The 13018-nt window shown below is 41.3% G+C and overlaps 5 non-coding genes across 5 annotated transcripts; 1 reads left to right on the forward strand and 4 right to left on the reverse strand.

Annotated features, from left to right (window-relative positions):
* The first annotated feature begins 1434 nt into the window (after positions 1–1434).
* trnar-acg (transfer RNA arginine (anticodon ACG)) lies at positions 1435–1507 on the forward strand. Its single transcript has one exon. It is a non-coding gene; the product is annotated as a tRNA-Arg (tRNA).
* Positions 1508–8039: 6532 nt separating this feature from the next.
* On the reverse strand, positions 8040–8112 carry trnac-gca (transfer RNA cysteine (anticodon GCA)). The gene has a single exon. It is a non-coding gene; the product is annotated as a tRNA-Cys (tRNA).
* Positions 8113–10861: 2749 nt separating this feature from the next.
* Positions 10862–10933, reverse strand: trnac-gca (transfer RNA cysteine (anticodon GCA)). Its single transcript has one exon. It is a non-coding gene; the product is annotated as a tRNA-Cys (tRNA).
* A 348-nt stretch (positions 10934–11281) lies between these two features.
* Positions 11282–11353, reverse strand: trnac-gca (transfer RNA cysteine (anticodon GCA)). Its single transcript has one exon. It is a non-coding gene; the product is annotated as a tRNA-Cys (tRNA).
* Positions 11354–12159: 806 nt separating this feature from the next.
* trnac-gca (transfer RNA cysteine (anticodon GCA)) lies at positions 12160–12231 on the reverse strand. Its single transcript has one exon. It is a non-coding gene; the product is annotated as a tRNA-Cys (tRNA).
* Between the last annotated feature and the right edge of the window lie 787 nt (positions 12232–13018).

Here is a 13018-nt window from a genome sequence, read left to right on the forward strand (position 1 = left end):
CCCTTTGATAGCTCAGCTGATAGAGCGGAGGACTGTAGGTTGGAGTGTTGGCAATCCTTAGGTCGCTGGTTCGACTCTGGCTCGAAGGAGGTCTTTTTTTGCCACTGTCTAGGGAAGACACGGACATGCTTCGGTATTGCCATTCGTCTCACAAGCTCTCCGACAAGCTCACGGATCAGAAGATTCTAGGTTCGACTCCTGGCTGGCTCGCTCTGTGCTTGTTTTTCTCCGGCTTATTTTGTTGTTGTGTTCTTTTTCTCTTCTCCAAAATCCAGAAGAAAAGGCAAATCTTCAGGCATTCTTCTTTTTTTCCAAAAAAGACATATTCTGCACACCCTTTCCAATGTCTAGGGAAGACACGGACATGCTTCGGTATTGCCATTCGTCTCACAAGCACTCCGACAAGCTCGGCGATTAAAGGGGAAATAAACTGCAGGCTGGCAGCAAGTTGATTTTCGAATGAACAATTTCATCGCTACTCTGTAACTGCTTCATTACTTTGAAGGGTGTAATGCCATGTTGTTTTGATGTCACGGGTTTGCCATTTTGAAGCCTTATCACTAATTGCCACCTGGACATTGAGAATAAATTGTAATCTGTATTAAACTGAATGAGCGAATACTCAGCAACTTTGCGGATAAAAAAATTGGTCTCACTTTCATTATTAACCTCACAATATGTCAATTTTGTACCTTGACAGATCGATGATAGGCAGATTTTCATCTAGATAACGGTTGCAATGTGTGTTTTCAGATGCATGACACAAGTATTTTCACCTGGACAAGAGCTTAATTACCAGTCGCAGACCTAAAGCAACAGGCCACTACAAGACCCTGCGCCCACACTGACCACATGTATGGAAAGTGCGCCACTGGCCAGTTTAAGGTGTCCAAATGCCATATGGTCTAGCGGTTCGGATTCCTGGTTTTCACCCAGGCGGCCCGGGTTCGACTCCCGGTGTGGGAACGCATGCTTCTTTTTGCTTCCCTCCTCAAAAATCCAGCACATCTTCCTGCACCAGATGTCGAGTTTCTGTCTAACACTTTGCCCCTTCGATAGCTTAGCTGGTAGAGTGGAGGACTGTAGGTTGGAGTGTTGGCAATCCTTAGGTCGCTGGTTCGAAGGAGGTCTTTTTTTCAAGTGCTCACCATTTTTTTGGTTTGGAGCTGGCTCTCTCACAGCTGTTAGTAGAGCTTGAATTTGCAGTCCACAATTGGAAGCCAAAAGAGCTTTCCCTGACCGGGAATCGAACCCAGCCCGCAGAGGTGGGAGCGCCGAATCCTAACCACTAGACCACCAGGGAGGGGCTGGTTGGCTGATGGGCTGGTGGGCTTACCTCCTAAAAACAAGGTGAGAATAAGCAGACAGCAATGCTTGCCACTTTCACATCTAAAACCATAAACTCTGTAGCAATCAGGGGTTTTTACTATTGGTGGGCCAGTGGCGCAATGGATAATGCGTCTGACTACGGATCAGAAGATTCTAGGTTCGACTCCTGGCTGGCTCTCTCTGTGCTTGTTTTTCTCCGGCTTATTTTGTTGTTGTGTTTTTTTTTTTTCTCCAAAATCTAGAAGAAAAGGCAAATATTCAGGCATTCTTCTTTTTTTCCAAAAAAGACATTTTCTGCACACCCTTTCCGTTGTCTAGGGGAGACACGGACATGCTTCGGTATTGCCATTCGTATGTCAATTTTGGACCTTGACAGACCGACGATAGACAGTTTTTCATCTAGATAACGATTGCATGTGTGTTTTTAGATGCATGACACAAGTATTTTCACCTGGACAAGAGCTTAATTACCAGTTCAAGGTATCAATTCAGCAATCACAGGACTCTGGCCAAAAAACTGAACCCCCGGGTGAGTCAACAAACATGTCCCTTGAATGCATGTAACACCATTTATTTCTATAAACCACACTGGCCAGATTTAATTAAAGTGGCCCACAAGCTTGTGCCCAGTTAAAGCTGGCCAGTTCCCATATGGTCTAGCAGTTAGGATTCCTGGATTTATCCCATGCAGCCAAGGGTCGACTCCCGTGATGGGAAAGCTTGATCTTTTTTGCTTCTCTCCTCAAAAAGCCAGCACATCTTCCTGCACCTGAAGTGACTTTTTGGACAGCAGTAGAGCTACAGAACCCTGATAGATTGAGGTTCCGATGTCTATGGGGAGTCGCGTAACATGCTTCGGTATTGCCATTCATCACACATGCTCTCACCTAAGCTCGGCGATTAACGTGGTAATAAAATGCAGGCTGGTGGGCCAGTTGATTCTAGATTGAACAATTTCATCTCTACTCTGTAACTGCTTTACTACTTTGAAGGGTGTAATGCCATGTGGTTTTAATGTCATGGGCTTGCCATTTTGAAGCCTTATCACTATATGCCACCTGGACATTGAGAATAAGTTGTAAACTGAGTTAAACTGAAGGAGCGAATAAGCAGCAACTTTGCCGATTAAAAATTAGTCTCACTTTCATTGTTACCATCACAATGTCATTTTTGTACCTTGACAAAGTGACGATAGGCAGTTTTTCCTCTAGATAACGGTTGCAGTGTGTCTTCAAATGGATGACACAAGTATTTTCAACTGGAAAAGAGCTTAATTACCAGTTCGATGTACCAATTCAGCAATCACAGGAATCTGCCCAAATAAACTGAGCCCCCGGGGTGAGTAAAAAAACAGATCCCTTGAATGCATACAACACTATGTAATTCAGAAAACCGTCCTTTTGGATAATTCTTGTTTTGCCAAATTATTATCACACTGTTACAATCGCAGACCTAAAGTAACAGGCATCTACAAGATCCTGCGCCCACACTGACCACATGTATGGAAAGTGCGCCAATGGCCATTTTAAGGTGTCCAAATCCCTTATGGTCTATAGGTTAGGATTCCTGGTTTTCACCCAGGCAGCTTGGGTTTGACTCCTGGTATGGGAAAGCTTGATGCCTTTTGCTTCTCTGCTCAAAAATCCAGCACATCTTCCTGCACCAGAAGTGACTTTTTGGACAGTACTACAGAACCCTGAGCTTCTGATAGGTTCGAACCTACTCATCCAAGCTGGCCAGGGTTCACCCTCCCCGGCTAGAGAAGGCAGCTCGAGGTGGGTGGAAGTCGGAAGAAAAATTTTAGGATGAGGACTAGAGAAAACACTTGTACTGTACTCAAGGCACTCAGAGGAATCCATTTATGTACGTTTCATCCCACAATACTGTAGAAATATGCATAGAAAAAAGTGGTGCATGTTCACCAAAATGTCACAAATTTGCCAAGCTGTAACTCCGCCAAAACGGGGCCAAACTGCACCAAACTCGGGTCAGAGTAAGACCTACAGAAGGCCCACCAAACACCGCTGCCCCCCCATCCATAAAACTCCCGGGGGGCGGAGTTATGGCCCCCCACATTTTTGATAGTCAAATGGAAGGAAGAGACCTAGCAAATTGAAACTGGGTGACTTGATAGCACTCGAAGGGCCCTCTCTGAAGCCACCTCCCGCAAGTCGATAGACCACCGGGGGCCAGAGATACGGCCCCACAAATGCAAAAAGTCCCAAAATTTGACCGGCCATAACTCACTCAAAAAGAGGGGAAAAACACCAACCTCTGGTCAATATTAGACCTTGAGGACCTCTATCAGACACCACCGGCCCCAAGTCCCTGAACCCCCGGGAGAAGGAGATACGGTGCCCCAAATTTGGTATCCTTCCAATATGAATAAATGGCAAGTGGGATATGTGTGCACTTGAGGTTTAACAAATAGCAATTCTATTAAATTTGATTTAATTAAAAATATGCAATATTGTTGATCAAAACGCCTGCAGTGTACTCAGACATCTCAGCAGAGTCCATCAATGTAAGATCTATCCCATAATAATGTAGAATTTCCATATAAAAAATGTCGGATTTTGGTTAATTTCACCACATATGTTGCATGTCTACCCTCAATTTATTTGACAGCATATGTGTCCACTTGCAGATTATCAAATACCAAGTCTATTTAATAAAGCTCTTTCTGATTCTGATTCTGATTCTGATTTAACTTGATTTATTTCAAATGAGTGCAATATTGTTAATCGAAACACCTCTACTGTACACAGCACGCTCAGTAGAGTCCATTTATGTAAGATTTGTCACATAATACTGTAGAATTTGCATAAAAATGTATGTCCACGGGAGCACTACGGAGGTCCCGCTGAATAAATTGTAAATAATTAATAAATCCCATTAGCCATTTATTCAGCACGCCCTTCCTAATGGTTCCATTAACAGATACATTTTAGCGATTTCGTGGTTGAAGTCTCATCAGCTGTACTCTGCAAGCTCCAAAGAAACCATTTTTGTAAGTTTAGTCCCATAATACTGTAGAAATATGCATAGAAAAAATGTTGGATTTTGGTTAATTTCACCACACGTGGTGAATGTTCACCAAATTTCAAAAAACTGTAACTCCGCCAAAACGGGGCAAAACTGCACCAAAATTGAAACAAAGTCAGGCAGCAAGGACCTCTATCCGACGACACCAGTCCCATGTCCCTTTGACCCCGGGGTTCCAAGTTACGGCTCCCAAAAATGTGGAATTTGAACCGTTATAACTCAGTAACCGGACCACCCAGGAACTCGTGGGTGGTCACATATGGTAGGCCCCTCGACCCTCTAGGGATCCCCCAAAATTTTAGCCCCGGAATCCACCGCTTCGTGGAGATATTAGCAAAAAATAGTACCATCCACCCCCCTCACACCTACTCATCCAAGCCGGCCAGGGTGCACCCTCCCCGGCTAGAGAAGGCAGCTCGAGAGGGGTGGAAGTCAGAAGAAAAATCTTAGGTTGAGGCCTAGAGGAAACACCTGTACTGTACTCAACACACTCATAGGAATCCATTCATGTAAGTTTTATCCCATAATACTAAAGAATTTGCATAAAAACGAGCTTTGAATTTTGGCACACGTGCACCACAGGTGGTGCGCGTCTCACTGTTCATTAAATAGCAACTCTAACTTAACTTTATTTATTTCAAATGAGTGCAATATTGTTAATAGAAACACATCTACTGTACAAAGCACGCTCAGTAGAGTCCATTCATGTAAGTTTTGTCACATAATACTGTAGAATTTGCATAAAAAATTATGTCCACGGGAGCACTACGGAGGTCCCGCTGAATAAATTGTAAATGGACATTTAAAGTCACCTTTATTTGTATAGCGCTCTAAACAAAATACATTGCGTCAAAGCAACTGAACAACATTCATTAGGAAAACAGTGTCAATAATGAAAAAATGATAGTTAAAGGCAGTTCATTATTGAATTCAGTTATGTCATCTCTATTCAATTAAATAGTGTCTGTGCATTTATTTGCAATCAAGTCAACGATATCGCTGTAGATGAAGTGTCCCCAACTAAGCAAGCCAGAGGCGACAGCGGCAAGGAACCGAAACTCCATCGGTGACAGAATGGAGAAAAAAACCTTGGGAGAAACCAGGCTCAGTTGGGGGGCCAGTTCTCCTCTGACCAGACGAAACCAGTAGTTCAATTCCAGGCTGCAGCAAAGTCAGATTGTGCAGAAGAATCATCTGTTTCCTGTGGTCTTGTCCTGGTGCTCCTTTGAGACAAGGTCTTTACAGGGGATCTGTATCTGGGGCTCTAGTTGTCCTGGTCTCCGCTGTCTTTCAGGGATGTAGAGGTCCTTTCTAGGTGCTGATCCAGCATCTGGTCTGGATACATAATGGATCCGGGTGACTGCAGTGACCCTCTGATCTGGACACAGACTGGATCTGGTGGCCACGGTGACCTCAGAACAAAAGAGAAACAGACAAATATTAGCGTAGATGCCATTCTTCTAATGATGTAGCAAGTACATAGGGTGTTATGGGAAGTGTTTCCGGTTCCGGTTTACCTTATTAATGCAGCCTAAAAATCCTTTAACGGATTTGGATAATAAAAGCATATTAGTATGTTATGTGTATGCCAGGTTAAAGAGATGGGTCTTTAATCTAGATTTAAACTGCAAGAGTGTGTCTGCCTCCCGAACAATGTTAGGTAGGTTATTCCAGAGTTTAGGCGCCAAATAGGAAAAGGATCTGCCGCCCGCAGTTGATTTTGATATTCTAGGTATTATCAAATTGCCTGAGTTTTGAGAACGTAGCGGACATAGAGGATTATAATGTAAAAGGAGCTCATTCAAATACTGAGGTGCTAAACCATTCAGGGCTTTATAGGTAATAAGCCATATTTTAAAATCTATACGATGCTTGATAGGGAGCCAGTGCAGTGTTGACAGGACCGGGCTAATATGGTCATACTTCCTGGTTCTAGTAAGAACTCTTGCTGCTGCATTTTGGACTAGCTGTAGTTTGTTTACTAAGCGTGCAGAACAACCACCCAATAAAGCATTACAATAATCTAACCTTGAGGTCATAAAAGCATGGATTAACATTTCTGCATTTGACATTGAGAGCATAGGCCGTAATTTAGATATATTTTTGAGATGGAAAAATGCAGTTTTACAAATGCTAGAAACGTGGCTTTCTAAGGAAAGATTGCGATCAAATAGCACACCTAGGTTCCTAACTGATGACGAAGAATTGACAGAGCAACCATCAAGTCTTAGACAGTGTTCTAGGTTATTACAAGCGGAGTTTTTAGGTCCTATAATTAACACCTCTGTTTTTTCAGAATTTAGCAGTAAGAAATTACTTGTCATCCAGTTTTTTATATCGACTAAGCATTCCATTAGTTTTTCAAATTGGTGTGTTTCACCGGGCTGCGAAGAAATATAGAGTTGAGCATCATCAGCATAACAGTGAAAGCTAACACCATGTTTCCTGATGATATCTCCCAAGGGTAACATATAGAGCGTGAAGAGTAGCGGCCCTAGTACTGAGCCTTGAGGTACTCCATACTGCACTTGTGATCGATAGGATACATCTTCATTCACTGCTACGAACTGATGGCGGTCATATAAGTACGATTTAAACCATGCTAATGCACTTCCACTGATGCCAACAAAGTGTTCAAGTCTATGCAAAAGAATTTTGTGGTCAATTGTGTCAAACGCAGCACTAAGATCCAATAAAACTAATAGAGAGATACACCCACGATCAGATGATAAGATGATTTGTAACTCTAAGGAGAGCAGTCTCAGTACTATGATACGGTCTAAATCCTGACTGGAAATCCTCACATATACCATTTTTCTCTAAGAAGGAATATAATTGTGAGGATACCACCTTTTCTAGTATCTTGGACAGAAAAGGGAGATTCGAGATTGGTCTATAATTAACTAGTTATTTGGGGTCAAGCTGTGGTTTTTTGATAATTTTGATAAATAATTCTTGTTTTGCCAAATTATTATCACGTTGTTACAATCGCAGACCTAAAGCAACAGGCCACTTTTTGAATAAAGTTTATGGATATGACAAGCATGCCAAATACAAAAAAGATCCTCTCGAGAGGATGCACCACTGAGTTACAATCACATAGAATCTTTCTTTATAGATATGTTTGCACTTATTCCTAAACTGCCAAATCCACAAGGGGCACCCGGATATGAACTGGGGCCCTCTTGATCTGCAGTCAAATGCTCTTTCATTGAGCCATACCCCCACAGACTTCTGTGCTTAGGGCCAAAGATTAAGTTAGATCCGAATCAACAACTCTACAACTCAAAACCTCCAAATAAGACAAGTCCAAAGGGGACACCCAGATTTGAACTGTGGACGACTTGATTACAGACTCACTTTGAAATCATGTCGTTGATTATGTCAAGCAAGCCAGATCCAAAACGTAGACCTATTGATCTGCAGACAAATGCTCTGTCGTTGAGCTATATCCCCGTACTGCATGAGCACAAACCTCAAAAATGAATTTATGTCAAGGATTTGTTTATTCCTAATATGCCAAGCCCAAATTAGGCACATGGAATGAACCTGGGACCTCTTGATCTGCAATCAAATGCCGTGCCATTGAGATATAACCCCGTACAGTATGAGCACAAAAAGGCAGGAAGATATGGCTACACATATTCCTAACATGCCAATTCCAAATGGGGCACCCGGATTTGAACCGGGGATCTCTTGATCTGCAGTCAAATGCTCTAACACTGAGCTATACCCCCACAGACTCCCTGGATCATAGCCTCACACAAGATGACAGACTCACTTTTGAATAAAGTTTTTGGATATGACAAGCATGCCAGATACAAAAAAGAACCTCTCGGGAGGATGTGCCACTGAGTTACAATCACATACAGAATCTTTCTATATAGATATGTTTGCACTTATTCCTAATCTGCCAAATCCATATGCGGCACTCGGAGTTGAACCGAGGACCTCTTGATCTGCACTCAAATGCTCTACCACTGAACTATGCCCCCACATCTTTGCAGAAAAATGCTCTTTCATTAAGCCATACCCCTACAGACTTCTGTGTTTAGAGCCAAAGATTAAGTTAGATCCTACGATTTAACAATATCAAACATTGACTCCTTCACTGTAAACTTAGGTCTTTGGTTACTCCAAATCCGAATCAACAACTCTACAACTCAAACCCTCCAAATAAGACAAGTCCTAAGGAGACACCCAGATTTGAACTGTGGACGACTTGATTACAGACTCACTTTGAAATCATGTCGTTGATTATGTCAAGCAAGCCAGATCCAAAACATAGAAATATTGATCTGCAGACAAATGCTCTGTTGTTGAGCTATAACCCCGTACTGCCTGAGCACAAACATCAAAAATGAATTTATGTCAAGGATTTGTTCATTCCTAATATGCCAAGCACAAATTAGGCACATGGAATGATCCTGGGACCTCTTAACCCTTAGGGTACTAAGCCCTTTTTGGTCCGTTTTCTCTATTTTTACATTTCGGCTTATAAACCATATGTAATGATGATGGACCACCATGTATTTGGTATCGATGGATTCAGAAGACCCTAAGCTACCATAAGCATGCATGCAATATGTTTATAAAGGAAGTATGAGTGAAAAATTGTACAATAAACTAGAGAATTTCAAAACAAAAATGAGATTTTTGTCATTTATTACTGAAAATCCTACCTCACACAACAAAAGTGAAAAGTTTTTGACCCAAAAATATATTTTTCAAACCCTTTGCTTGACAGAAATGGGTTAATGTTCAATCAAATGTGTAAAGAACAATTCAATAATTAACTTTATTTACAAACAGTCCTAGGCGTTTTTTCATTTTTGGGACTAAGCCCTTTTTGGTCTGTTTTCTCTATTTTTACATTTCGGCTTATAAACCATATGTAATGATGATGGACCACCATGTATTTGGTATCGATGGATTCAGAAGACCCTAAGCTACCATAAGCATGCATGCAATGTGTTTATAAAGGAAGTATGAGTGAAAAATTCTACACTAAACTAGAGAATTTCAAAAACGAAAATTAGATTTTTTTTTGTCATTTATTACTGAAAAACACACAATATAGAACAGTTTTTGAAAAAAAATTTTTTTTTCAAACTCTTTGCTTGACAGAAATGTGTTATTGTTTAATCAAATGTGTAAAGAACAATTAAATAATTAACTTTTTTTTACAAACAGTCCTAGGCATGCCAGTGAGCAAAGCAAGGCCAGGAGGTCTTGTTGTACACTTTGCTTGCCTTGCAGTGCTCACAGTACTTTCTGACATCTGCAGGCTTGTGTGCAGGGTTTGCTGGGTCCAAGGGACAATGGGTAGGGGTGTGCGGCGAGTTGTCCTGTCTGCATCCTGCATCAGAGCAAATACACAATCAAACTGGAAGCTTTTTTTGTGTCAAAATTCAATGTAGAAAAAATAACTCCTATAAACTCATGTAACCCTATGAAACTCCACTGTACACTAAAAACACATTTCACCTCTCTTGACCTGAGCAGTTTACTTAGTTGAGTAAGTCAGTCTATTGAAACAAATTGCACACCACTCTTGAACTGAGTTTACAGGGAAAGAGTAGTATGGTACACTAAAACAAATATTTCATGCCTCAATCGCTATCTGACTAAAAATCCAAAACATATACATACTCAAGATGTATGATATAATAAATTATAATGATAAAGAGGTTATTTGAAGTTACATACCAGTCCTCAAATGGATCTTCCCCATCCTGGTAAAATACTTCGTCATCTGTGTAAAAGCTGTCTGCTCCAGATTTCCCCTCGTCACTTTCCAGTAATTGTTCCAGAGCTTGTTCTGCCCTAAATCTTTTACTGCTTGCAATTTTGATAAAACAATTCTGTAATAATGCTATATCTCTCTCGAATTTATCTCTTTGTGCTCGCTAATACTCCGATCGTTCTCTGTAACACTCTGATCGCTTTCTGCTTTCTCCACTTCATGCTGATTCTCCGATCGGTTATTGATTACACCTGGCTGGAGGTCGTTTTACTATAGTCCAGCTCAGCTTTTACAAGGCTACAGCAGAGCTACAGAGTCCTCTGAATGGCTAGAATAAATCATGGTAACCTTCCTCTGATTGGGTTAGAAAAATATTCCTCCCAGCGGTTTTTACATTGGTTGTTGCGTGTTGAATCTGCCTAACATAATAGTTTTCATTGGCCTGTTTACGCAGTGGTATTGCGCAATAAGGGAAGCGTGTTTAATATACAAACTGGATACCGCTGTTTTCAGTGGAATCTGAGGAAGACGGCAAAAAAAAACCGCATCTCTCTAGCATTAATAGTTTTTGAGATAACTACACATTTGTAAAAGTATGCCATTTTGGGCGGTACCGCCCAATCCGTCCCCAGAGGGTTAATCTGCAATCAAACGCCGTACCATTGAGATATAACCCTGTACAGTATGAGCACAAAAGGCAGGAAGATATGGCTACACAGATTCCTAACATGCCAAATCTAAAGGGGGCATCCGGATTTGAACCAAGGACCTCTTGATCTGCAGTCAAATGCTCTACCACTGAGCTATACCCCCACAGATTCCCTGGATCATAGCCACACACAAGATGACAGACTCACTTTGAAATCATGTCGTTGATTATGTCAAGCAAGCCAGATCAAAATAGTAGACCTATTGACTTGCAGACAAATGCTCTGTTGTTGAGCTATAACCCGTTCAGCATAATCACAAACCACAAAAATGAACTTATGTCAAGGATTTGTTTATTCCTAATATGCCAAGCCCAAAGGAGGCACATGGAATGAACCTGGGACTTCTTGATCTACAATGAAATGCTGTGCCATTGAGATATAACCCCATACAGTATGAGCACAAAAAGGCAGGAAGATATGGCTACACATATTCCTAACCTGCCAAATCTAAAGGGGGCACCCAGATTTGAACCGGGGACCTCTTGATCTGCAGTCAAATGCTCTACCACTGAGCTATACCCCCACAGACTCCCTGGATCATAGCCTCACACAAGATGACAGACTCACTTTTGAATAAAGTTTTTGGATATGACAAGCATGCCAGATACAAAAAATGAACCTCTCGAGAGGATGTGCCACTGAGTTACAATCACATACAGAATCTTTCCATATAGATATGTTTGCACTTATTCCTAATCTGGCAAATCCATAAGCGGCACTCGGATTTGAACCAAGGACCTCTTTATCTGCACTCAAATGCTCTACCACTCAACTATACCCCACATCTTTGCAGAAAAATGCTCTTTCATTGAGCCATACCCCCACAGACTTCTGTGGTTAGAGCCAAAGATTAAGTTAGGTCCAACGATTCAACAATATCAAACATTGACTGCTTCACTGTAAACTCAGGTCTTTGGTTACTCCAAATCCGAATCAACAACTCTACAACTCAAAACCTCCAAATAAGACAAGTCCAAAGGGGACACCCAGATTTGAACTGTGGACGACTTGATTACAGACTCACTTTGAAATCATGTCGTTGATTATGTCAAGCAAGCCAGATCCAAAACGTAGACCTATTGATCTGCAGACAAATGCTCTGTCGTTGAGCTATAACCCTGTACTGCATGAGCACAAACCACAAAAATTAATTTATGTCAAGGATTTGTTTATTCCTAATATGCCAAGCCCAAAGGAGGCACATGGAATGAACCTGGGATTTCTTGATCTACAATGAAACGCTGTGCCATTGAGATATAACCGCATACAGTATGAGCACAAAAAGGCAGGAAGATATGGCTACACATATTCCTAACCTGCCAAATCCAAAGGGGGCACCCAGATTTGAACTGGGGACCTCTTGATCTGCAGTCAAATGCTCTACCACTGAGCTATACCCCCACAGACTCCCTGGACCATAGCCTCACACAACATGACAGACTCAATTTTGAAAAAAGTTTTTGGATATGACAAGCATGCCATATTCAAAAAAAAGAACTTCTCGAGAGGATGTGCCACTGAGTTACAATCACATACAGAATCTTTCTATATAGATATGTTTGCACTTATTCCTAATCTGCCAAATCCATAAGCGGCACCCGATTTTGAACCGAGGACCTCTTGATCTGCACTCAAATGCTCTACCACTCAACTATGCCCGATGAGAGGCTTAATAACAGCCAGTTTGAAGGTTTTGGGGACATATCCTAATGACAATGAGGAATTAATAATAGTCAGAAGAGGATCTATGACTTCTGGAAGCACCTCTATTAGGAGCTTAGATGGTATAGGGTCTAACATACATGTTGTTGGTTTAGATGATTTAACAAGTTTATACAATTCTTCCTCTCCTATAGTAGAGAATGAGTGGAACTGTTTCTCAGGGGGTCTATAGTGCACTGTGTGATATGATACTGTATCTGACAGCTGAATGGTTGCAATTTTATCTCTAATAGTATCGATCTTAGAAGTAAAGTAGTTCATAAAGTCATTACTGCTGTGATGTTGGGAAATGTCAACACTTGTTGAGGCTTTATTTTTCGTTAATTTAGCCACTGTATTGAATAAATACCTGGGGTTATGTTTGTTTTGTTTCACCACAAGTGGTGCATGTTCACCAAAATGTCACAAATTTTAGGCAATAAAATAGAAAGTTGCCTATGTGTTGGAATGTACAAAACTGATGACA

This window comes from Carassius carassius, chromosome 38, assembly GCF_963082965.1.
Source record: "Carassius carassius chromosome 38, fCarCar2.1, whole genome shotgun sequence".
NCBI classification, from domain to species: domain Eukaryota; kingdom Metazoa; phylum Chordata; class Actinopteri; order Cypriniformes; family Cyprinidae; genus Carassius; species Carassius carassius.